Here is a 25,537-nt window from a genome sequence, read left to right on the forward strand (position 1 = left end):
CCACTCTGCATGTCACCGGCAACCTGAAGTGTGCCGGTCTGTGCATGTACCGGACCTCCTGAATACAAATACACCGTGGGCATCCCCGGGCCCTGTGCACGCACGCGCGCGCGCGCGCGCACACACACACACACACACACACACACACACACCAAATCTCACATACACACATCACTCACACAGCATCCAGGTCTGTAGGAATTTAATTTTGCTTCAAGCTGGAAATATAAAATTAAGGCAACAGGGGTGTGGGGAGGCCCAAAAACCTTCTGTGGGCCCAGTGCCCATCCCTTGGGATACAGCCTCTCAGAACCAAAAGGAAGCTCTGCACTCCAGGGCTCTTCAGCTAACGTTGCTCCACGGGCCAAGGGGGAATGCAAGTGATTTATGCTCCACTGGAGGCTGGAGGAACTCGAAGGAGATGTGCACCACTCCAAGATAGGAAAAAATCCCCCCAAACTACAATGCTAATGCTTTGCAGTATTTTTGAACCTTTGATCCAGGCCATATGTGATATCTGAACACTGCCAAATTCTGTCTACACACACACACACACACACACACACACACACACACACACACACACACACACACTCGCGCTTCCAGCAGGAGAGGAAAGCAGGGATCCTCCCAAAGTTACTGAGTATCAAGGCAGCCTTCCCTGCACGCTGCGGGGGCCTCTGGACTCCATTGCCGCCTTTACATGGGAAACCATGTTGAAAGGAACAGAGAAACTTTCAGGAACTTACCTGGCTGGCCTCTGACTTGGTGTCCTGAGGAGTGGAGGGTCAGGAACGCCCAAGTGAGCAGAATCACGTCCACGCTGGGGAGGGCGGCTTTTCCCCTGATCGGATGGTTCCTCGCACAATTGTGAGTCTTTATTTTTTTCTATCTTCCTCCTCTAAGCGTCTTCTGCGTGAGTCTAAGGGTCCGTGTCTACCTCCTGGGTCCAGGCGCCTGCCAGCACCTCTCTCCTGGCTGGAACATTCTCTCCGCCTGGAGGAGAGGGCTCCCGAAGTCAGCAGAAGGAGTTGGCCAGGGCGCGGGGTCGGATTTCCCTCCAGTTCAAGGCGCATCTGTGTCCGCTCCAGTTCCGCAGCCTACACCACCGCAGACATTTCCCGAAAGCGAAGCTCGATGGTAATGATAATAACCCAAGCCAGGACGCGCCCCGGCGCTGCCCGGCCCCGGGTAGCGGGGTGGTCTCCGGCGCTGAGGGACACGCTGCAGCTCCAACCGCCCAGCAGGGTGCTCCGGGACTCCCTGGCGAGAGATCTCAGCGGCTCCGCAGCCTCTCTCGCGCGGGGAGGGGTCAGGCTGCTGGGACGCCGGGCCAGCAAGCCCCTGGGATGGTCGCGCCCCCGTGCCTCCGCCAGTCGAGGTAGGTCCGCGCTCCAGGATTGGGGGCTCAGCGCTCTGGCTGGGCCGGCTGCCTTCTCCACCGCTCTGAGCTCCCACTACCTTTCCAGGGTCGGATGTCAGCGCCCCGCACTGTTAGCGGCTACGCCCCGCCCAGGGCCCGCCCCCCCGTGCTCCGCATTAAAGAGGTAGCCCCAGGCAGGGCGCAGGGCCCGGGCGTCTAGCCTTGGGAGAAGGGAGGGATGTCGAGGCAGTGCCCCCTGGCCCATGTCACCCGGCGGGGACGGGGTAAGGCTGAGCAAGACACTGGGCAGGAGTCTGGTTCCCTTCAGCTCCCCTGAAACACGGTCCCTCACCAGCACACAAAAACCTGATACAGATGTGGCTCCAAGAGGAAAATGAGTCTCCTAGTCGACATCCGAGGGCCAGATCCAGACATAAGCCGATGACTTTATTATCGTGAGGGCTTTTCATCCCTAAATCAAAGCCGCAGCCCTCCGGCCTAAAGTGCTAGGCTCTAATTGAATTTGGTGAGTGGTGTGTGGCCATGATCTGCTCCTGAGAGACTAGGACTTCAGAGTGCAAAGGTACCCTTAGAGAGACTCAGAGCATCCCCCAGGGAGCCGGCCTCACTCCAGGGGTTGCAGGGCCACAGTTGAGGCCTGAGAACGTGCAGGGTCTGTGGGGAGGGCTACCCCTCACCCTGGGCATCCCGAGGCCAGTGTAGCTGAGACCCAGGGTAGAGTGGGGCCTCACCTGCCCAGTCTAGCACTTCCAGTCGCATCCCAATCCCCACCAGCAACCACCTCTCGGCATACACCCACATGAACTGCGGAGGGATAGCATCAAACCTCCAGACATCAGGGGTGTCATAGTGCATGCTTCCTTCAAACAACAGCAGAGAGATGACACTCAGCCCTTCTAGGCAGGACTGCCCCCCGCGGCCCTCTTCCATCCTTCCCTTTCTCCCCCTCCTGCCCCACATATCCAACCAGGAAGGTGGTTTCATATCAGGTTCACAGTCATAGGGACTCCACAGACACAGGATCAAGGTCTCCAATCATGGGGAAGGTGGTCAGAGACAAGAACTATGGGAATCAGGGAGGGGACAAGGTGGTGACCTCCAGGCTCTAGCTTTCATCCTGGGATAGGAATGGGGGCATGGGGAAGAATCTAGATCCAAATATGATTCCATCAACCTTGGCTAGAGAAAGGGGAGGCGGCTTGGACTGTCTGGGCTGTTCTGAATTCCTGGGTTTACTGAAAAGGGGATGCTTCCTTTTCTAATGCATGAAAGCCCAGATTGGGGAGGTCTGGACACAAGGGCCCTGATGGAGAGAGTCGAGACAGCCGTCCTGCCACTGTTCCTGCCAGTATGGGATTGGCCAGCAGTTCCAGGTTCAGTGAGAGCCTACAGGAAAAATGACCCCTCTCCTCCAGGCTAATGAGTATCCCTTGGCTGCACACTGATGGTCTGAGACTTTTACCCAGACCTTGTTCTAGAGAAAGCAATCCTATTCAAGAGCATCACTCAGAGCCCAGTACCTAAAACCATAGAGAGGGGCTGACCTGTTGTTGGGGGGGGCAACCCAAGGTACCTTTCCTCATCTGGAAAGGGCAGGTGTAGGGCTGACAGTGACTCGCCCCTGGGAGGGCTGCAGGAGGCTCTAGGCCCACAATTCTGGAAGGGAGCACTATCTCAGGGTGGGCAGGCTCTGACATGGGAAAGAGCAACTCCTTTCCCAAGAAGAGCCAGGATCACCAGGGGGTGCTGGTGGTCCAACTTCTGGTGCATCCATGGAAGGTTCTGATTACCAAGCCCTGAGCCTTGCCAAGCCTCTGAGATCTAGAGCTGGAGTTCACATCAGCATCTTGCAAAGCCCCTACCCAGCCCTAGCTTCTGTCTGGAGAATAGGAATGTTTGCTCAGCAGGTGCTGAGCTGGACACACAGCCCTCCCTGCCTTTTAGGACCCTGTTCTGCTGAGGAGACAAGAGAACACAGAATGAGGATCCAAGGGTGCAGCCCACCCAGAGATGAATATGGAGAGGGATGAGGCCTGATGTCCCCTCTTTTCTTGGACTCCTGGTGTCCAGCACTGATGGAAGACTGGGCTTATTGGCCCAAATGTCAGACCTAGAGTGAGTGTCTCTGACTTCTGGCCTCAGTGAGAGGCAGGAAGATCTAAGCAGTGGAGACTAGGAAAATACAAGCAATGCAGCAATACCCAGAAGAATAAAGTTATTTTTGGAAGTGAGCCCTTAGTTTCTATAGTTTGATCTCCAAAACCACATTCTCTTTGGATGCCTGGTCAATCTCAAGGAAACTATCTGAAGAGGGCAGCAAGGTAGGGTCTTTATAAAAGGCAGTGTGGAGACGTGGTCAGGCCTGGACTCAGAACCTGGCTCATGGCTTCTGAATCATGACTCTTCCATAGGTGAACCATGGGGCTCTGGGCACATAACATGCCTCAGTGTCACTGTCTACTCAGTGGGAGTAGCAAGACCTACTGTGGAGATGCTCTGGGAGTTGAAGGGCCTAATCAGGCATGCAGTACAGAGTCTGTATTGTGCGATCCTTCATGGACACTGGTGGGGAGTTTGACGCCAGCTGTGCAGATGGGAAATCCCACTGCCAACTCCTGCAGTTGCTCAGCCTCCTTGCTTGGAGTGAAGCTGCAGGGGCCTCCATGAAGGGCCTACCTTTGGCTGCTGGGTCCTAGGGTCCTGAATAAACTCCCAGTCCTTGCCATTGAGCTGTAGGAGACTCTGAGCTTGTGCATGAATGCCCTGGCCTCCATGGTGGTGATGCTGTCTCCTTCACAGGCACTCTGGATGATGATGCCCTTCACTATCCTGGGCACCCCCCCGGTCCACCTGCAGCCACTCCTTGCCTGGCTGTGCCTGTGGGATCCATGGGAACCAGCTGGAGTGGCTGCTGACCAGGCAGGCAGCGCTGGGGCTCCGCTGGGGCTCCAGAGGGACTTGCTGGTAGACAAGGCAGAGATCTCGGAGTTCACGATGAAGCCTGAGAGCATGCCCAGCATGTTGGAGCAGGAAGCATCTACGGGGAGTGGGGGCCATGAGAGGTCACAGCTGCTGCCCACCAACCAGGGGACACCCTGTTAATGGGAGCTGCCCAAGATCCGAGATGTCACACACCAGCCAGCTCTGACTTCCCTGCAGTAAATATCCCCAGAGCATACAGGCATCATTGTCAGAGCCCAGGCTCAGAGTATGTCTCAGGGCCTCTGCCACTTAGCTGGGATGACCTTGAGCTACTTATTTTTGTAGGCTAAAAACATATATATATATATTCGGGGTTACAAGTGCACCTTTCTTCCTTCCTTCCTTTATTTCTTTGAGTCTCACTCTGTTGTCCAGTCCTTGGCCTGCTGGGCTGTGATCTTTCCACCTCAGCCTCCCAAGCAGCTGGAGCTACAGATCCACACCACCATGCCCAGCTAATTTTTGATTTACTGTAGAGACAAGATCTCTCGAAGTTGCCCAGGCTGGTCTCAAACCCCCAGACTCAGGCAATCCTGTCGCCTCCACCTCCTACGGTGCTGGGATTTCAGGTGTGAGTCACTGTGCCCAGCGTGCACATTTCTAACACAAAGTGTGGTGAAGTCTGGCTATTAGGGTCATCATAATCCAAATTGTGAACATTGTACCCAGTAGGTTATTTTTCAACCATTGGTCAAAGGATTTACTCAATGGCTTGGTGGCCAGAGGGACCAGAAGAGAAAGTGAGGGACATGGGCATGGCATGTGGCCAGCATTTTACATTTACTTATGAGTTTTTTTATGAACACATCTGCCTAGCATGCCAGTGTGCCCAACAGGGCTGGACATTTGGTGTTCTCACATAACCAGAGTACCAGGTAGAGCTCTTGGCTCCAGCTGACGTGGTAAGAGTATTGAGAGCAGAGGCTTTGGAGCTCAGATTGCCTCGATTCAACCCTGTCTCTGCCACTGACTGGCTGGGTGGCAGGACTTCCTCATGGGTCAAGTGAGGAAACACTGCCCACACAGGTCTTATAGGGACAATAAAAGACAACATACCTTAGGTGATTGTTAGCATTCAGTGAGTATTTGCCAGTAGACAATAAATAATAAAACGCAGGAATGAATGGACAAACTCTGGTGTGATTTGAGGCCTCGAGCCACTTCTGGGGAGTTGATGTGGTGCCGCTTGCTGTTTGCAGAGGGCTGGGGGTGGGAAGCTGGGCCTAGAAGGTGATGGTCATGGTCAGCTCCTGCCAGAGAGCCCTCACCTGTACCAAGGCAGCCAAAGAGCTCCAGGCACAGGGCCACACCCACGTGCCACGTCTGGGGCAAATCCTCACAAACTGTGTCAGAAATGGTGCATGCAGCCAGTTCAGGACCACTGTGGTGCTGGCTGGAAACACCTGCAACAGAAGGGGCAGGGCCATCACCAAATCTGTCATGGCTCAGCTGCTCAGTCCTCAGGCTGAGTAGTAACCAGTGAGCGTGCTGTTTTGGGCTGTTTTAGAAACATTGCAAAAAAAAGTTAATTTCTCACACAGCTCCAACTTGAAAACAGTCAAGTCTTCACAAAAACATTCAGAGGAAGGAAATCTGCCTCTGGGCTAAGAGTGAGGGAGGAAGGAAACCCTTCAGAAACTGAGAGAGGAAAGCAGAGGCTCCTTAAACCACGTGGAGATGGCGTCTTTCAAGCCACCCCTCCATGCACCGGACTGGATAGCAACATTGTCTCCTCCTCAGATCACAGGCTCCCAAGACCCTCTGCAGAGCTATGGTCATCACAAAGTGCTTTCCACTGTGTCAGTTAGTGACTTGAAGCCAGCCCCCTGAATGGGTGAGATGAGGTGCACTGGCTACCTGATGGCCTTTGTCAACTCACCTCCCAGTTCTCTGGGTCTTTGTGGCAGGGTCAAGGGCTGCAGATGGCCCCTAGGAGCCCACCATGGCCTCCTCCAACAGCAACCCCGCCCCACCATGAAACCCACACTGGGCATCCCTGAGGGAGGAAAGCCTTCTCAGGAAACTTATGCCCATGTGGTGGGAGCAAGCCCCAGCTTCCCAGATGGCCCCAATCATCACTGCCAGATGGGCCAATCGTGGCTCATGCTGCCTGCTAAAGATAAAGCAACTGGAGCAGTGCATGTGAGTTCTCTTGGCCTCTCGGGATTTGGCTCCTACTTCCAAGCCATCTGACTCAGGGCAACAGCAGCCACAGGACCCCAAACCTGCCCCTGCCACCCTCCATAAGCCAGCCACATTGCCTGTGCAGGAACTATGGCTCCAGCTCCTAACCCCCAGGACATGCTCAGTGTTTGAGGCATGAGAGGAAGGAAGAAACAGGTTTTACCTTTGAGCCAGACACAGGCAATACCTGTGAGTGCAGACACCATGTGTCTCCTCACGCCAGGAGACAGGTATCATCATCTCCACTTTACCGATGTGGAAACTAAGTCTCAGAAACATCTGTCTGGATGTAAGCTTTGGTTTCCTAGGAGGACTCTCACCCATTCAAACTTCTGCAGTGTTTACCTAGTTGTCTAGGTGTCATGGACTCCTCGGTTTCCCAACCGTGGACTGTGTGGTGATGGTGGCGGGTGGGGCTGCTCAGTGACATGCTTTCCATGAGAGTGGACCATCTCACCTCAGACAGCTTTGAGTGAGGGCAATGAGCTGCACAGGAGTTTCCAGCCTATAGTCCTTTCTTCCCCATGAACTAGACTCCTGGAACCCTCTATTCCCTGCCTGCTAAGATCAAGAGCCGGCTGACAATACGGCAGATAAGGGAGAGACATCATGCCTTTTGTCCCCAAATGGGGGCCGTAGTTTGCACAAGACCAATAAAGGGGAGATGGGTTTCATTGACCACCTGATTCAGTGTATGCCTCTGTTCTGGGGCTGAGTCTGCTACATCCTGCTGCCGCCTTCTCCCCCAGGAAGTCCATCTTCCTTATCCTAAGGGTATCAACTTCCTCATGTTGCATAGAGGAAGGGTTGATTGGTCAGGCCTCTCTCTCATGTTCCATTCTGCTGCTTCCTGCATGGTGTCTGAAGATGAGGAAGGTGAGAAGATGAAGTCAGCTGGGCAGGGAGGAGGGACCCCAGAACAGAAAGACAGACTCCCAGGGATGGCCTCAGTTAGGGACAGACCCCTGGGGAAGGCCTCAGTTCGGGACAACCCCCAGGGGGAGGCTTCAGTTAGGGAAAACCCCCAGGGGAGGTCTCAGTTAGAGACAGACCCTTGGGAGAGGCTAAATGGTGCCCAATCTTGCTTCTCTGTGCTGGTAAGTCTCCACAGTTCCAGAAAAGGGATCCAGGAACTGGGTCTAAAGAGAAGAGGTTAATCATTTCTTCTAGCATCAGTTAGAGGCAGAACTGCTTGTTTTTGCTGCTTTGGCTAAGAAGAAACAAAGGTAGCACTGTGCTATGGGCTTACTGAGTTGGTCCCAGAGGGTGTGGCGGGACTATGTGTGACCTCATCAGGAGGTGCTGAGTTTACATGGGAAGCTTCTGGTGCTGTGTGGAAGTGTTACTGGAGTGCTGTATGGATTTGAACTTGGCTATGGCTGTGGCTCCACAGTGTGAGTTTTTTGTACCCAGTTTTACCTCGCCTGACCCTCCATTACTGGGCCACGTGGGCAGGAATGCACATACTGTGTGCACATAATGGGTGCCCTCAGGCATCCCATGACACATGTGGCCACAGGTTTTGGAAGACCCCAGTCTCTGGCTGCCATGGCATCAGCAGGGAGGGAGGCACATAGTCCTTGTCCTCTACTCTGCTGCTTCAGTCACCCTTCTTGTGCCTGAAGTCAAATGAAGGATCCTAGTTGCCAATCACCTTCCTTAGTTCTGACCCTAGTTACGTCCTGGGCTGTTTGCTCTTGTCCTGGTGTCTGGAGCTACCTCTGGCCTCTGCCTCCAGTCTCTGCCTCTATCCTCTGAAACCCTTACTGGAGGAGCCACATGCTCCCTCAAGAGCTCTCACACACTGTCACCCTGAGTGTAATGCAGAGGAACACAAACACCACTAAACCAGGAACCAGGGTCGGGCTTTGCTGCCAACTAGCTCACAAGTGTGGGCAAATGTCTTGAGCCCCCTTGGTCTGTTAAAAGAGGGGCCTGTGTAGGCTGGAATGGGAGGTCCCCCCAGGCCTTACTGCAAGTGACCACATTGTTGGGACTGGGACTCTGAGAGTGTCTATTCTGAGATGGGTGTGTCAGTTGTCCTCTGTGCTGCTGCAGAGGAGTGCTGTGGGTTCTTAATGCACTTGGATTGTGCCAGCACGCAGGGGATTACCCCATTCACAAGAAGAGCAGGGTTGTTTGATTCACTGGTTCAATAACAGTTCGAATCATTAATAAGCAAGAATCACGAGTAACAACACCTCAGTCTCTGCACATTGTCTTACACCTAAAGATATAAAACTGCAACTTATGAAAATCCATTTTCAATGAAACATTAAGCAGTTTCTATTTCTCATGACCCAATGGACTCACAAGGTCTCTATCTTCCTCCTTGCATCTTCCCTATCTATATTTGGTAAATGTGATCATATATTGTGTATCTTTATGGCTTTCTCGATGCGTCTGTGGCTGTAGAATCATCCTCTACCAGTGTTCTGATAAGGTTCCCTGAGATGGACTCTTGGCTTCCAGTTGAGGCAATGCAAGGTAACAGGTTTGTGCACAGGAAACAGAGTCAGGAGATTGGTTTTACTCCCTATTCCCTGCCAGCTCGCTGAGCCACTCTTGGCATATCTATCAACCTTAGAGGCCTTGGCCTCTCCTTCAGGAGCATAAAGTCGATAACAGGCTTGCAGACAGATATAAGGGTTCAATGGCCCTCCCTACTGACCCTGCACTCAGGGGTAGCATTGAAGTGGTTGCCAAGGCTCAAGTCACAGTGGAACTTCAGGCAACTGTGAGAGTTCAAGTTCTGAAAGCCATGATTCCCAAGTCCACCTTGATGCTCAGATGCTCAGGCCTTCATTTTGCAGTGAGGCATCCATAATGGTGAGAGAACTCAGAGGGTGGCAGAGTATGAGATGCCCAGGTAGGCCAACATCTAACATAGGGACTGGATTTACCAACTGCTCCAAAAGCTGGATCACAGAGGATAGATAGCATTTTCTTTCATTTTCTTTTATTAGTTTTTATTATTATAAAGATGTGGGGTACAATTCAGGTTAGGTTTGCAAACATTGATTATGCAGGTACCCTCCCCTAGCAGTTTCCCTCAACCACCAATCCCTTTCTTATAGTATTGTAATAATTGTTCAAGGTCTGCTTATGAGTGAAAACATATGGTACTCTGTTCTTTCTTTCTGTGATACATCACGGAGTATGACCGATTCTAAATCCATCCAAGTCACTGTGAAGTTCATGTGTTTGTCCTTCTTTATGGCTCATAATATTTCATTGTATATATGTACCACATTTTTTTTATCCAGTCCAGCTTTGATGGGCAACACAGTTGGTTCCATATTTTTGCTATTGTGAATAGAGCTGCAACCAACATACGTGTGCAGGAATCTTTTTTGTAGAACTATTTGAGTTCCCCCAGGTATATTCCCAATAGAGGAATTGCTGGGTCATATGGAAGGTCAATTTCTTGTTCTTTCAGAAATTGCCACACTGTCTTTCAAAGAGGTTGCACTAGTTTGCATTCCCACCAGCAGTGTAGAAGCACTCCTTTTTCTCCGCATCCTCGCCAGCCTCTGTTGTTTGTTTTATTAATGATGGCCATTCTTTCTGGGGATAGGTGGTATCTCAATGTGGTTTTGATTTGCATTTCTCTGATGATGAGTGAGCCTGAGCACTTTTTCAAGTGTCTGTTAGCTGCCCATATATCTTCTTTTGAGAAGTGTCTTCATGTCTTTTGCCCACTTTTTTATTTTTGAGTCGGAGTCTCACTCTGTTGCCCAGACTGAGTGCAGTGGCACGCTCCTGGCCACTGCAGCCTCGACCAGCTGGGCTCCAGCGATTCTTTCACCTCAGCCTTCCAAGTAGCCGGAACTACAGGCACATACTACCACACCTGGCTAATTTTTCATTTATTGTAGAGACGAGGTCTCACCAAGTTGCCCGGGTGGGTCTCGAACCCGCGGACTCAGGCAATCCAATTGCCTTGGTCTCCCAAAGTGCTGGGATTACAGACTGAGTTACCCAGCCCAGTCTGCCCACTTTTTAATGGGACTGTTTGTTTTCTCCTCTCAGCACATTTGAGTTCCTTGTAGATCCTAGATGTTAGGCCTTTGTCAGATATACAGATAGCAAATATTTTTTCCCATTCTGTGAGCTATCTCCCTGATCTCTTGATGGTTTTTTTTACTTTGCAGAAGCTCGTTAGTTTGATGAGGTCCCACCTGTCTCTTATTTCTTACGGTCTGGGCATTTAGCTTCTGAATAGGAATTGGCTCCCAGTTCCAATTTCCATAAGGAAACTTTCTAAGACTCTTAAAGTTTGAGGTTTTACGTTAAGGTCTTTGATTCATTTAGAGTTAATTTTTGTGTATGGTGATAGGTAGGGGTCCTGTTTCAATCTTCTGCATGTGATCAGCCAGTTTTCCCAGCACCATTTACTGAATAGGTTCTCCTCTCCCTAGTAATTGTTGTTGGAGGTTTTGTCAAAGATGAGTTGGTTGAGAAATTGAGACTTGGCTTCCAGAGTCTCTGTCCTGTTCCATTGGTCTATATGCCTGTTCTTGTACCAATATCAGGCTGTTTTTATTACTATAGCCTTATAGTAGGGTTTGAAGTCTGGAAGTGTGATACCTCCTGCTTTATTTCTTTTGCTAAAGATTGTTTTGGTTATTCATTGTCATTTATGTTTCCATATGAACTTCTGTATTGTCATTTTCCAGGTCTGAGAAAAATGATGTTGGTAACTTAATGGGTATTGCATTGAATCTGTAGATTGACTTTGGTAGGATGAACATCTGAACAATGTTGATTCTTCCTATCCATGAGCATGGAATACTTTTTCCATTTGTTTGTGTCTTCTTGGATTTCTTTGAGCAGTGTTTTGTAATTCTCGTTGTAAAGGTCTTTCACTTCTCTGGTTAGGAAGATGCCGAGGTATTTCATTTTTTGTGTGGCTATTGTGAATGTGATTGTGTTTTTAATTTGGGTCTTTGCCTGCTTGTTGTTGGTGTTTAGGAATGCAACTGTCTTTTGCACATTTTGTACCCTGAGACTTTTCCAAAGTCCTTTATCAGTACCAGCAGGTTTTTGGTAGATTTTCTTGGATTTTCAAGGTATAGGATCATACCATCAGCACAGAAGGATAACTTGACTTCCTCTTTTCCTATTTGGATACCCCTGATTTCCTTCTCTTGTCTAATTGCCCAAGCTAGGACTTCCAACACAATGTTGAACAAGAGGGGTGAGAGTGGGCAGCCTTGTCTTGTTCCTGTTTGGGGAAATGTTTCCAATTTCTCTCCATTTAGCAACTGTTAGCTGTGGGTTTTTTGTAAATGACACTTACTGTTTTTAGGTATGTTCCTTCTATACCTAGGTGTTTCAGGGTTTTTATCAAGATGGGATGCTGGATTTTATCAAAAACTTTTTCTGCATTTAGTGATATAATCATGTGGTTCTTGTTTTTGCACCTATTGATGCATTTAATTACATTTTTAAATGAATTTTAATTTTAAAAGAAAAATCTTTCTGTGGAAGTTTAGCACCGAGTGAAAAATCAGGAGCATGTTCAAGGTGATCCTTGCTTTCTGGTGACAGTGTTGATTGTGTTGTAATTATTAAGAATACATACATGTCTGTGTGTTAGCAAAATGTTGTGTTGAGCACAGAAATTTCTTCAAGTCCATTTTTGCAAACCACTTTTAAAAAACAATCCACTACACAAAGTTGTCTGGACAATCCATCTGGTGCCTCGCTGAATTCTGAACAAAATCTAACATTTTTCATTTGTTCCCTGAGACCTGAGGGTTATTTTCAGAAAGACAAAATCTGAAAACCAGCAGCAGTTCATGGGTTTCTGAATTGCAACTCAGTGGGGGTGAGGAGTGGGACTGCCAGTTATCAGCTGTCACCCAGTATCTCAGTTGGCTGTTACCTGCATCCCCCAGGAAAATGTTGGCATGTCTTCCCCATGCCTGTGGGTTCGTAAGGTGTGGATTATGTAATATGATTTAACATAAAATAATGTACATACATATATTCTAGTAAGAAGCATTCAGTCAGAATGCATCACTGGTGGCTTCTGAGGTCGCCCCTTCTGGTCTCACCACCATTTCTAGTCTTTGCTGCCTCTACTTGGCTGACCCCTTCTTAAGTCATCTTAAAAGAACATGCAGTGACCCTGCCAATGAGCACTGCAGCCTGCCGACCTGACATGTCTCTTGACAGTGGGACTTCCTGCTTGGCTTAAATCCCTTTTCTATCTGCCACTGATCTTTGCCATCAACGTCCAGGGCCCAGGACAGTATGGATGCCATGTGTCATTGTGCCATCTGGGGGCTCAGGACAGTGTGGACATCATGTATCATTGTGCCATCCAAGGGTCCACGACAGTGTAGATGGTATGTGTCATTATGCCATCTGGGTACAGATAGTGTTATGTCATCTGAGTAACCAGGATGGTGTAGATGCTATGTGTCATCCAGGGACCCAGGGCAGTGTAGACACTGAGTCATTGTGCCATCTGGGTACCCAGGACGATGTGGGTGCTGTGTCATTGTGCCATCCAGGGGCTCAACACAGTATGGACACTATGTGTTATTTTGCCATCCTGGGGCCAGGATGATGTGAATACTACATGTCATCATGCCATCTGGGTATCCAGGACAGGGTGGACACTATGTGTCATTGTGCCATCTAGGGGCCCACGATGGTATTGATGCTAGGTGTCATCATGTCATCTGGGTTTCCAGGATGATATAGATGCTATGTGTCATCATGCCATCCAGGAGTTCAGAATGATGTGGATGCTATGTGTCATTGTGTCATCTGGGTGCCTGAGATGGTGTGGATGCTATGTGTCATCGTGCCACCTGGGTGGTCAGGATAGTGTGGATGCTATGTGTCATTGTGCCATCCAGGCACCCAGGATAATGTAGATGCTATTTGTCATCATGCCATCTGGGGACCCAGGATCAGGTGTCATTATGCCATCAAGGACCCAGGACAGTGTGGACACCACGTGTCATCTGGGTGTCCAGGACAATGTGGATGCTACATGTTCTTATGCCATCTAGGGGCCCAGGATAATGTGGATGCTACATGCCACTGTGCTATCTGGGCACCTAGGATGGTATGGATGCTACATGTCATAGTGCCATCCAGGGTCCCAGGACAGTGTGGATGCTACGTGTCATCTGGAAGTCCAGGACAATATGGACACTACATGTCATTATGCTATCCAGGGGCCCAGGACAATATGGGTGCTATGTGCCCAGGATTTGCCATCATGCCTGCCCAGAGGAATGGAAGACTCTGTCCAAGACTCTGAGTTCCTAGGAGGAGAGACTGCATGGATTCATGGTGGCACATATTGTTGTGACCCCCATGTAAGGCAGGCCCTGTGGTTCATGGACAGTGTTTCTACCGTGTGCACTGCCTCAGTTGGAGCAGGGCTCGAGGTCTGGCCTGTACTCGCCCGTCTCTTCATATTTGTGGCATGTAAATATCTGAACTCAGCCAGCTTCAGGGATTGCAAAGAAACTAGAAAAATTTCAAAGACAGCACAGATCGGAGCCCTGAGGTAGGAATCATGTGTGAGATCTTCTTTTTTGAATATAAGTATTTATCTCGACTAATAAATGTTTCATTACATCCAATGTTCTCCTTTTCAGTGGACATGGCACAGATGCTCAAGGGGAAGGAGGAGGAGGTGAGAGAGGAGAGATGGAGGGCAGAGACTAGGAGTCCAGTGGCACATCTTAGAAACCAGGCTCAGGCAATTGGGCAGACCCAGCAACTCATCAACTGCAGCACTGTCCCCCTGCTCATCCCTTCCCTGGCATTTGCTCCAAAACCACCACTGGGTCTATGTGTAAAAATGAACTGCCAACCAATGAATGCCTCCTGCTTAGTTAATTTGCTGCACCAACCAGGCAAGGGGGAGAGACTGCTGCAGGCGGGAAATGATATTAAGGAGGTGGACCCTGTCTTTGTTATTTGTAAATCAGATTCCTGAGATTTCTCTTTTAAAGTTCCCTTTAAAGATGATGAACCCATTTTAAAGCTTATTCCATTCTAGTAGATGTGGGAACTTAGCCAGATACAGAGTTGGGTGGGATGTGTATGTGTGTGGATATACAAATGTAAATATGATGTGTATATATAAATTTGGAAAGAGAGTGAGATCAGATGAAGGCAGGGTGACCATGCATGGCTGTGCTGTCCCATGCTGTCCCCCTCTACTCTGAGGCTGTTTTTGTCACGAAGAAGCTCTTATGATATGGAGGAGGAGGGAGAGGAACAGGCGGCCATGTCCTGGGGGAATGCACATCCCCATCTGTAGGGGCCCGGGGCCACAGGCTCTATCAGGGGGTTATGTTAGCCCCATCGAGATGCTGAGTCCCAGCATATGACCTACTGTGGATTAGGGTTTCAGGATCTGGGATAGGAAATTATTGGAGGAGGGCAGCTCAGAGACTAGGGCAGGAGGGAATAGCCAGAGTCCCAGGCAAGATGAAGGGAAGAATAGACATCTGCACTGGTGAGATGGGCCCTCCTCACCAAAAAAAACTTCTCTCAAGGGTTTTCTCAGGAGGTGCCTTTAGCCCAGGGAACATGGAGTGAGGCCTCTGAGGCCCCTGTCACCTGCAGTATCTTCTGGCAGAATCTTGGCAGCCCAAGGAACCCAGGCCAAATGACAGCAGGGGGCGATCCCACTTCCCCAGAGCTCACCCAGAATCACTGGGGCAGGAACAGTGACATATCAGTCCACGCAAAGCCATGGCACCCTTCCTTCCACATCCCATGTGCTTTGTCACTGGCCTCTGTGCTCCACAGGGACCTGGGAGCACCAGGGATTTAGCATCAAAGCTGAAAGCACCAAGGGAGTGAGTCCCAGCCCGTTGCGACAGTGCAGCACCCATGGGAAAGGGTGACACTAACCTCATGGCCTGATGGAGGAGGCCTGAGCTCTGCTTAATGACATTCTCCCTGGAGCTGCCTAAGTGGGGAGGCTAGAGTTCTGAGCTCATCCCACAGAAAGTGGATAAGGGACAAATCTAATTACTTCAGCACTGGGCTCAGCTCAGTCCTAATTAAGTGGGGCGAATGATACATCCAGAGACTTGAACTTGAAAGGATGTCAGCCTTCTTCAGAGCACACAGTCATTGTTAGACCAAGCTGCAAATCTTTGACATCTGAAGGCTGGAGCATGCTACAGTGTAATGCATTGTCCTCATCTTATGTAAAACACAGCATCATTACCACTATAGCAGGAATGAGAGATGCCAGCCATCCACCAGGTTAGAGATAAAGGTTCTTTGGAAACTCAAATTATTTTTTTTTAATTTTTGTAGAGATAAGATCTTTCTATGTTGCCCAGGCTGGTCTTGAACTCCTTGCTTCAAGTGATCCTCCTGCTTCAGCCTCCCAAAGTGCTGGGATTACAGGCATGAGCCATTGTACCTGCCACAAATGATGAATAGAAGGAATAATGGCATCCTCAAGAGAAGAATAAGGCTGGGGCAGAATGGGCAACATATGCTTGAGGAACCATCTGATACAGAGATAAGTCTGGATGACTCACCACGGTCCATCCCAGACACACAGTTTTAAGAGAGGCCAGTAAGTATTCCATGGAACCTTTCTGCTTTTCAAGTTAGTAAACTGCTTCTTCTCAAGAAGAGCTCTGTATGTCTAGCACATTGACCCTGTCTGCAGAGGTCTTCCCTCCAGATCCCAGGTGCCCTGCCATAGCAGCTGTGGAGCCTGCTATGGTGGGTGGGGACATGAAGACACTGGGCTGGTCAGAAGTTCCCAAGGTTGCACAGGACATTGTCAAAGGAGCCAGATGTCACGTGCCCCATGCTGAAAGTCAGCAGTTGGGTGTTGGTTTTCTGACACCACCTTCCTTTCCTCCCGAGTCTCTGATTTAAACATGACTTGTTTTATAATTTAGGAAGTAAATATAGGACAGAGGATTTTTGAAGTGACCTGTTTGTCCTGAAGGGATATGACCAAGTCAAATAAACAGTGACATATTTCAGTTCTGTGCCCTCACAGTTTGATGGTGGGCCCTGTCCAAACTCCAAGAACATTCTCCAGGCACACACACACTTAGCTCTAAAATGGAATGGTAGGAAGCTGCTTCCCTCCAGATGCAAGATGAGAGGCAGTCATAGACCAGACAGGGAGCACCAGCTGGGAACTCACACTGGCAACTGGATACCCCCACAGGACTCCAAGGTTCCTGGTCCCTGGGTGAGTCACTTGGTCTCTGAAAGCTTCCATTCTACTATCTGTGGCACTACAAAACTTGGAAGCAAACAAGCTGGTCCCGAAGATGTTCTGAACCCTTTGGAGGCCATGACTGGAGTGAAATGAGATGCTCAGGCTCTTCTGACCCTTTTCATGGGGGCCCAAACCTTTCCTCACCCATCTCACCTGCTAGCCTCAATCTAGACACCCGAGTGTATCCAGCACCCCACAGACTCTCTTTTTTGGCCCAAATTTCTTCAGAATACATCAGAACAGCTCAGCCACACCATGACTAAGAGCAAGACACTTGGGGTTGCATCAACATGGAGATGCCCATGTTAATCAAATGAGAACTGGGCTTCTGCCCAGACAGATAAGGGTGATGGTCTCTGTTCCCTGTCCTGCCACCATCCTGGGTCTGTTCCTCAGACAGAGCCTACCCCCTTGGACAGCTCAGAGGAGGGTAGATCCTCGACCTTGATCTTATGCTGAATCTGTCCCACCACCCTCCACACATCCTCTTGGAACGTGTGTACACACCTTTTTCTGCAGTTAAGTGCAGACATGTGAACTGTATACTACTGCATGGACAATGCCATGCCAGAATCTAGGCTCTTACTAGTGCAAAGCAGCTGCTTCTGCTCATGATTTCTAGAGGAATGTCCCTGAACAACTTCAGGGAGCTTGTAGGTTGCCATGGTCCACCAGGTGATGTACTCTCACCTTGTGGTCATGCCAAGAATTCACACAAGGAGGCCTGTCCTATGTGAGAGTCCCAGCCCTGTATGTACAGCACATGGACCAGACCAGGACTTGGGGCGTGCTGTGCACGTGGCCTATATAACTGCTGTGTTGTGCCCAGAGGAGGCTTTTGACAGCCCAGTGGGCATGAGCTGGCACTCTTGGGAGCCTCCTGGGGACCAACTGGATGGAGAGAGATCAAAAGAGGCTACTCTCTGTCAGGGGAGGCTCCTTAATCTTCTTTGCCTCCTGGCAGCAAGAGGAAAGTCATTCGGCTTAGGCCCGGCCTGGATCCAAACTGTAAACAGTGTTCTGCAAAGACCTACCACAGCTGCCCCCACCTGCCCCGAGTGCTCATTGATCTCACCCCCCTCCAATTTCCCCAGTGTCCTGGTTTCTGGTGTGCTGTGCTGGTGTTGACAGCGACCAGGGAGTTGAAATTGAGTTCCCACCCTTCTGCCCCAATGTCACCATCATGCTTCCATCTGGCGTACTGGAAAGACATGTGCAAATCTCCCCCTTCCTGCCAGAGAGGGCAGCCTCCATCTCCACCTCACTTTCCTGCTGGGTCCTGTCCTTGGCACTCCACCTGTGCACTAAATGTGGATGTCTGAGAGAGGATCTGTGGACTGAGGGGCAGGCGGGATGGCACTTGCCAGAGACGGGTGGACAAGGGAGCCTGTGGCGTGGGCAATGTCTAACCAACCACGTTCCACTTTCTTGCCTCCCCCCAAGTACACGGAGGATGCATTTATAGTAGGAGGAGAAGGGCTTTGCCTCTGCCCTGCTCCCAGTATGTGGGCAGGGCTGATTCATCAAGACAAAACAAAAAACCCTAACTAGGAAAGAAGTGTAGTCGAGGGTGAGAAGAGGGGGCACAAGAATGGATAAGAATGCAGCCAACATGGAAAAGTGGAGGATCACTCTAAAGGCTAGGATGTGAAACTGAGTTTCCAGAATTGTCTCCCACAGAGTGAACACTGGGATGGAGCTGGGAGGATTTTCAGCCCAAGTGTGCAATGCTAAGGTATTTCCACAGTGGTGTTTCTACAGATGCTGCTTAAAATAGCATCTGACACATCTTCGCATTTAGCATCAGCTCATGCTACCATCTTCCTCTGGCCTGTGTGCTTAGTCATTGCACTGGACAGGGAGCCATGCAAAGGAGCCCACTCCCCTCCCATGTCTGCCCCACTGCTGGCCTCACTCTTGGCCCCACCAGCCACCAACATTCCGGGATCCACCAGTTTCTTACTGGAAAGTGTGGAGTGGGGTGGGGTGAGGACTTAGCCCGGGAGCTTCTAAAGTCTCTGACATCTAAGCACCTCACTTTCTTTATGGGGAAATGGGGTAATTCTGCATATAATATCTGAGAAGACCCAGAAGTCATGATTTTCAGACAGATGGAGCCATGTTACAATGGCAACTTTGATTTTTAAAGTGTCCACTTCTTTAAAAACTTCCATTTCCCAAGTGAGACCACTGACATTAGGGTTTAAGATTTTCTGGGTCTGAGATTTCTGGTGTCACTGACCAGAGCAAGCTGTCTCAGGGTAGTGACAGGGGCCAAGTAGATGCCTTTTGGATAATGTCTCTAGGCCCTCTAGGTCACACGTGCTCCATGTTGACAATTCCCCTCAACAGAGTGAAACCAGGCAGAACTGCAACTCTGCAGGAGACCAAGCAGCTGTGTCCTGTGGGAATCTCAGAGACATCATGCTCTCCTTCCTGCCCTCAGAGCCAGCCCATATCTGTAGGGCACTGTGCCTGAGCTTGCATCACAGATGTCTGCGTCCCACACAGGTGACATGGGCAGTCTCCAAGGAGCCCTCACATGTTGTGTGTGCCATGCCACCAGTTTTACTGCACTGGCTACAGACCCAGAGTGCCATGTACTTAAGAGAAGAGAGATCCAGACCCTCTGCCACGTGACTGCACAGTCAAAGCCATGTCACCTACACAGACCCTGAAAAGGGGCTGCAGATGCAGAGGCACTGAACAGAAATTTAGTGTCTCCCTGATGGGCATGACCATTCAAGCCCTGGCAGGCTGAATTCCTCATTATTCCCGGTCCTCTTTCTTCTGTGGGACACTGTGACTCCTCCTCAGGATCTCAGCAACTCCTGACCAGTAGCAGCTGCCCTTCTGTAACTGTTCACCCAGCATGTGTGAGGGACTCGGCCACAAACACTCATTGAGTCCTGAGCAGGAACATGACTGGGATGCATCCTCCCCATCATTTGAAGTCAGACACCATAAGCTGACTTTCTGCAGTACAGACATGGCAGTGGCCACTCTGCAGGAGAAGTCGTGTTTTTAGCCACTTCAGTCAAAGCTGGAAGGTTTTCTAGGCCAGTGAAACCCTTGCCACCATGGGTTACTTGAGCCTCCTCATCAGTCCCCTCCCCTGCATGGGCATGGTCAGATGCCAGTCCCACCCACTGGTTGCTCCAGAAAACCTGCCATAGGACTCACCTTGTGGTTCTTGCCATGCTGGTACACCATCCAGTCCTTGCCATTGGTGCTGGCCTCCAACCTGTAGGACTTAATGTAGTAGCTGTTCTGGGTCTCCCTAGACTGCTCCCTGTGTGGCAATGGCTGTGAGCACAGCCAAAAAGCACAAATCCACCTGGAAAAACATTGCAGGAGTAAGGGCCGGCCTCCCACATAGAGCAGGGCTTCTGCAAGGACACATCATTAGACTCTGCTCTCAGCCTGCACTTTTGCATCACAGCATAGTTGCAGTTAGTGTCAGTTTGCAAATCCACTGGAAAAAAAACTCAATATATCTGACACTGAATCAGATACCTTAAAAATGTATCTTGAGACTTCCGGCAAGATGGCAACAGGGTAGCATGATCTGTGAGACCCTCTGCAAAAGAGAACACTCATAAAGACCCTAGCACTCTCCCATGGGTTGCAGTTCCCATCTTCCTCAGCCTGCCCTTCACAGGGAGCTCAGCCGCCACCGTCACCCGCTGTCGCTACTCAGATATCACGGCAGTCTGGGCTGCTCCCGCAGTCGCGGATGCCACTGCTGTAGTCATTGCCAGCTCATGCCTGAGGCAACCCACAACTTCAGACCGTGAAGCCCCCACAAGCAGGATCTTCTGAGATTGCCGCTGCCTGGCTGCTGCTGCCACTGCCACACCACGCCCCTAGCCCGGAGATAGGCCTGTAGAAATCCCGCGGTGTACAGGGAAGTTGCCGTGGCAGATCACAGATCCATAACCAGCTCACTCCCTTCTGGACGGCAGCTGTGAGATAGCACCACCTGCTGGGGATCCAAGGTAACAACATCAAAACAGGCATGGCAGAGGCTCATCCCTCTTGATAAATAGACTGGAATAGACTGGGCAGGGGGCCCATAACTGAACTGTTCCTCACAGCAGGCCAGGGGCAACTGACCCTAACTGTGAACAATTCTACCATCCTGCAAAGACAGCCAGAAATCAGAGCTGAAAGATACTGGACTTAAAGGAAAACTCTCAGAGTGTGCTTGGTTGGTTCTGTTAGTCTACTGACTTTAATCTATACCTTTTCCCTTTTTTCTTTTTTCTTTTTCCTTTTTTCTTATTTCTCTGTAAATCCCATTTTTGTATAAAGGAATAGCACACCAATATGGAGATTGGCCAGTGTGTACGTTAGCATCATTGCTAATATGGAGATTGGCCAGCGTGTACGTTAGCAGCTATGTTTTAGCTTTTTATATGGTTGTTGGTTAGTTTTCAGTCATGGTTATTGTTTTTCTTGATATTTGTCTCAGTCCTTGTGTCTCTTTTCACTTACCAGTCGGTGCACTCAACTGTTTTCCCTCTCACCCCTCTCTCTCTCCACCCCCTTTCCCCCCGCTGCCTGCTCCACTCTCTTCCCTCTGTTAACCTCATTTTGCTTTCAGGGAGTAAACCTACAACCCCACTGCATGGACAGACTCCAAGGCAGTGGGAAGTGGTTTTCAGACTATCCATACACCTGTTGATGGATACCGGGATCTGCAGAGAGATTCTGAATCACAGCCCCCCCCCAGTTAAATCCCAAAACTGCAAAAAGGACTGCCCTCAACCTACAGTCCAACTCCAGAACTGAACAGAGCAAGAGGAAATACATTAGGAGGAATGGGAAATTGAACAAACAGAAGCAAAAGAAACCCCTGCACCCCTGAAGAACAGAATTAAAGAAGACGGGGAAGTGGAGGGAAAAGAAAGGTAGAGAGGAAAAATCTGCACAAATGAAGAAAAACCAAAACAAGAATATAGGGCTCACACAGACCCCTGGAAGGTCAGACACTGAGAAAACAGACTTCAGAACACAAACAATGAAAAGCCCCTAGAATGACTGGTCACAAGCAACAAACCCAGACATTAAGGCATTAATAGAGAGAATTTAAAAAATTGAGGAGAGACAAGAGGAAATAGGAAGGAGGTGATGACAGAAATAACAGCAGTAAAGAATACTGTGATGGAAATAAATAACAAACTAATAAGCATGGAAAGCAGAATTAGCCAAGCAGAAGAAAGAATCTCAGAACTTGAAGACCAAAATACAGAACTAACCTAAACTGTCAAAAACATAGAAAAGAAGATTAAAAAGTCAGAACAGATGAAGAATGATTACTTCAAGAGACCCAATCTAAGAGTAATTGGCTTTTCTGAGGCAGAGAGAGAGTCCGAAGTCATATGGGAACAAACATTTCATGAAATCATTCAAGAAAACTTCCCTCATCTCATCAGTGATGCAAAAATTCAAACACAAGAGATTCAGAGAACCCCTGCAAGACAACAAATGAGAAGACCAACTCCCAGACACATAATAATCCGCCTAAACAAAGTAGTTATAAAAGAAAAACCTAAAGGCAGCAAGTGAAAAAGGACAGACTACTGACCAGGGAAGACCAATTAGAATAGCAGCAGATTTATCTACAGAAACCCTCCACACTAGGAGAGCCTGGAGCCCTATCTTCAAAGTTCTAAAAGATAAACAATTTCAACCAAGAATAACCTACCCAGCCAAGCTAAGCTTCATTAGTGAGGGAGAATTGAAATCTTTTCCAGATATCCAATCCCTAAGAACCTATGCTGCCACCAGACCACCTCTACACTTAAGAAAGTACTGAACACAAAAGAAAAGGAAAAGAGAACAACAACATTCTTCACAAACATACAGGCAAAAGATTAAAAACACACATGAACCAACTCCAAAACCAAAGAAAGACAACAAACAAACAGGAACAACAACTCTGTAAGAACCTTATTACAGGGATCAACTCTTGCATTTCAATAATTAGCCTAAATGTGAATGGACTAAATGCACCACTGAAAAGACATAGAATGGCAAAATGAATAAACAATCACCAGGCAACAATCTATTGCCTTCAGGAGACTTACCTCACTAGAAAGGACACTCACAGACTCAAAGTAAGAGGATGGGAAACAAACTTTCAAGCAAACGGAACACAAAAGAAAAAAGGAGTAGCAATCTTAATTTCAGACAAAATACCCTTCAAGCTATTAAAAATTAAAAAGATACAGAAGGCCACTACATAATGATAAAACGTTCAATCCATCAACAAGAAATATCCATCTTAAACATATATGCACCCAACATAGGAGTGCCAACTTTCATAAAGCAGCTTCTAGGTAAACTAAAAAAAGATATCAACTCCAACACCATCATACCTGAGACTTCAGCACCCCACTCACAACCCTAGACAGATCATCAGGACAAAAAATCAGCAGTGAGATCTGAAACCTCAATGTGACTCTTGACCAAATGGACTTAATTGATACCTACAGAACACTCCATCCAAAGACCACAGAATATACATTCTACTCATCACCACATGGAACATACTCTAAGACCAACTACATACTTGGCCATAAATCAAGTATAAGCAAATTTTAAAAAACCGAAATTTTACCATATACCTTCATGGACCACAGTGGAATAAAAATAAACATCAACACCAACAAGGTCCCCCTAAAACCCACAAAGACATAGACACTAAACAGCATGATGCTAAATAACTCCTGGGTCAATGATGAAATCAAAACAGAGATCAAACGATACCTGGAAACAAATGAAAATGAAGAAACATCTTACCAAAATCTCTGGGATGCCATGAAAGCTGAAGTAAGAGGGGAATTTATATCCCTACAAATGCACATGAAGAAAATAGAAGAATCACAAATTAATAGCCTAACAAGCCACCTAAGGAAGCTGGAAAAGCAACACCACCAAAACCCTAATTTCAGCAGAAGAATCCAGATCACCAAAATAAAAGCCCAAATCCCAGACAGGGAAGACAAAAAGATAATACAAAAAATCAATGAAACAAAAAGCTGGCTCTTTGAAAGGATAAACAAGATGGATGGTTCCCTAGCTAGACTGATCAAGAAAAAGAGAGAAAAAGCCAAAATAAACACAATCAGAAACACAAAAGAAGAAGTCACATCTGACCCTGAAGAAATAAAAAAGTTCATTAGCGACTACTACGTACACTTGTATGGAACAAAACTTGAAAACCTTAAGGAAATGCAGGACTTTCTGACATCACACAACCTGCCTAGGTTGAAACAAGAAGAAATTGAGACCCTAAATAGACCAATAACAATCGAGGAAACTGACTACATAATAAGAAAACTACCTACAAAAAAAGCCCTGGTCCAGATGACTTTCCAGCAGAATTCTACAAGACATTTAAGGAAGAGCTGATACCAATCCTACTGAAAGTATTCCAGGTGATTGAAAAAGATGGAACTCTCCCCAAATCATTTTACGAAGCTAACATCACATTGATACCCAAGCCAGGTAAAGACATAGATGCTAAAATTCTCAACAAGATCCTAGCAAATCGGATTCAACAACACATCTCAAAAATCATCCATCATGACCAAGTAGGCTTCATCCCTGGGTTGCAAGGCTGGGTCAACACTCATAAAACCATAAATGCAATTAAATACATCAACAGATGTCAAAACAAAAACCACATGATTACATCATTACATGCAGAAAAAGCTTTTGATAAAATCCAGCACCCCTTCTTGATAAAAACCCTCCAACATCTAGGCATACAGGGAACATACCTCAAAATAGTAAAGGCCATCTAAGAGAAACCCACAGCCAGCATACTCCTAAATGGACAAAAATTGGAACCATTTCCCCTGAAAACTGGAACAAGACAAGGATACCCACTCTCATCCCTCCTGTTCAATATAGTATTGGAAGTCCTGGCTACAGCAATCAGAGAAGAGAAGGCAATCAGGGGTATCCAAATAGGAAAAGAGGAAGTCAAGTTATCTCTCTTTGCAGATGACATGATTGTGTACCTTGTAAACCCAAGATAATCTGTCAAAAACATCCTTACACTGATAAAGGCCTTTGGCAAAGTCTCAGGATATAAAATAAATGTATAAAAGACAATCGCATTTCTTTACACCAATAATAAACAAACAGAAACCCAAATAAAAACCACAATTCCATTCACAATAGCCACACAAAAAAATGAAATATCTTGGCATCTTCCTAACCAGAGATGTGAAAGATCTTTACAACGAAAACTATAAAACTCTGCTCAAGGAAATCAAAGATGACACAAACAAGTGGAAAAATATCCCATGCTCATAAGTTGGAAGAAACAACATTGTGAAAATGTCCATCTTACTTAAGACAATCTACAGATTCAGTACAATACCCATCAAATTACCAGCAACTTTCTTCTCAGACCTAGAAAAAGCAACACGAATTCATATGGAAACACAAATGACCAAGAATAGCCAGAACAATCCTCAGCAAAAAACAAAAAAACAAAGCAGGCAGTATCACATTACCAGACTTCAAACTTTACTGTAAAGCTACAATCATCAAAACAGCTTGGTACTGGTATAGGAACAGGCATATAGATCAATGGAATAGAATTGAGATTCCAGAAGTGAAATCTCAATTTCTCAACCAACTCATCTTTGACAAAGTCTCCACCACCTACCACTGGGGAGAGGAGAACCTATTCAGTAAATGTGCTGGGAAAACTGGCTGAC

The 25,537-nt window shown here is 48.0% G+C and overlaps 1 pseudogene; it reads right to left on the reverse strand.

Annotated features, from left to right (window-relative positions):
* Positions 1–1,065: 1,065 nt before the first annotated feature.
* LOC103274823 overlaps positions 1,066–25,537 on the reverse strand; it is a 31,850-nt pseudogene continuing 7,378 nt past the window's right edge.

Source organism: Carlito syrichta, unplaced genomic scaffold (assembly GCF_000164805.1).
Source record: "Carlito syrichta isolate Samal-C Ts95f unplaced genomic scaffold, Tarsius_syrichta-2.0.1 Scaffold314906, whole genome shotgun sequence".
Lineage (NCBI taxonomy): Eukaryota > Metazoa > Chordata > Mammalia > Primates > Tarsiidae > Carlito > Carlito syrichta.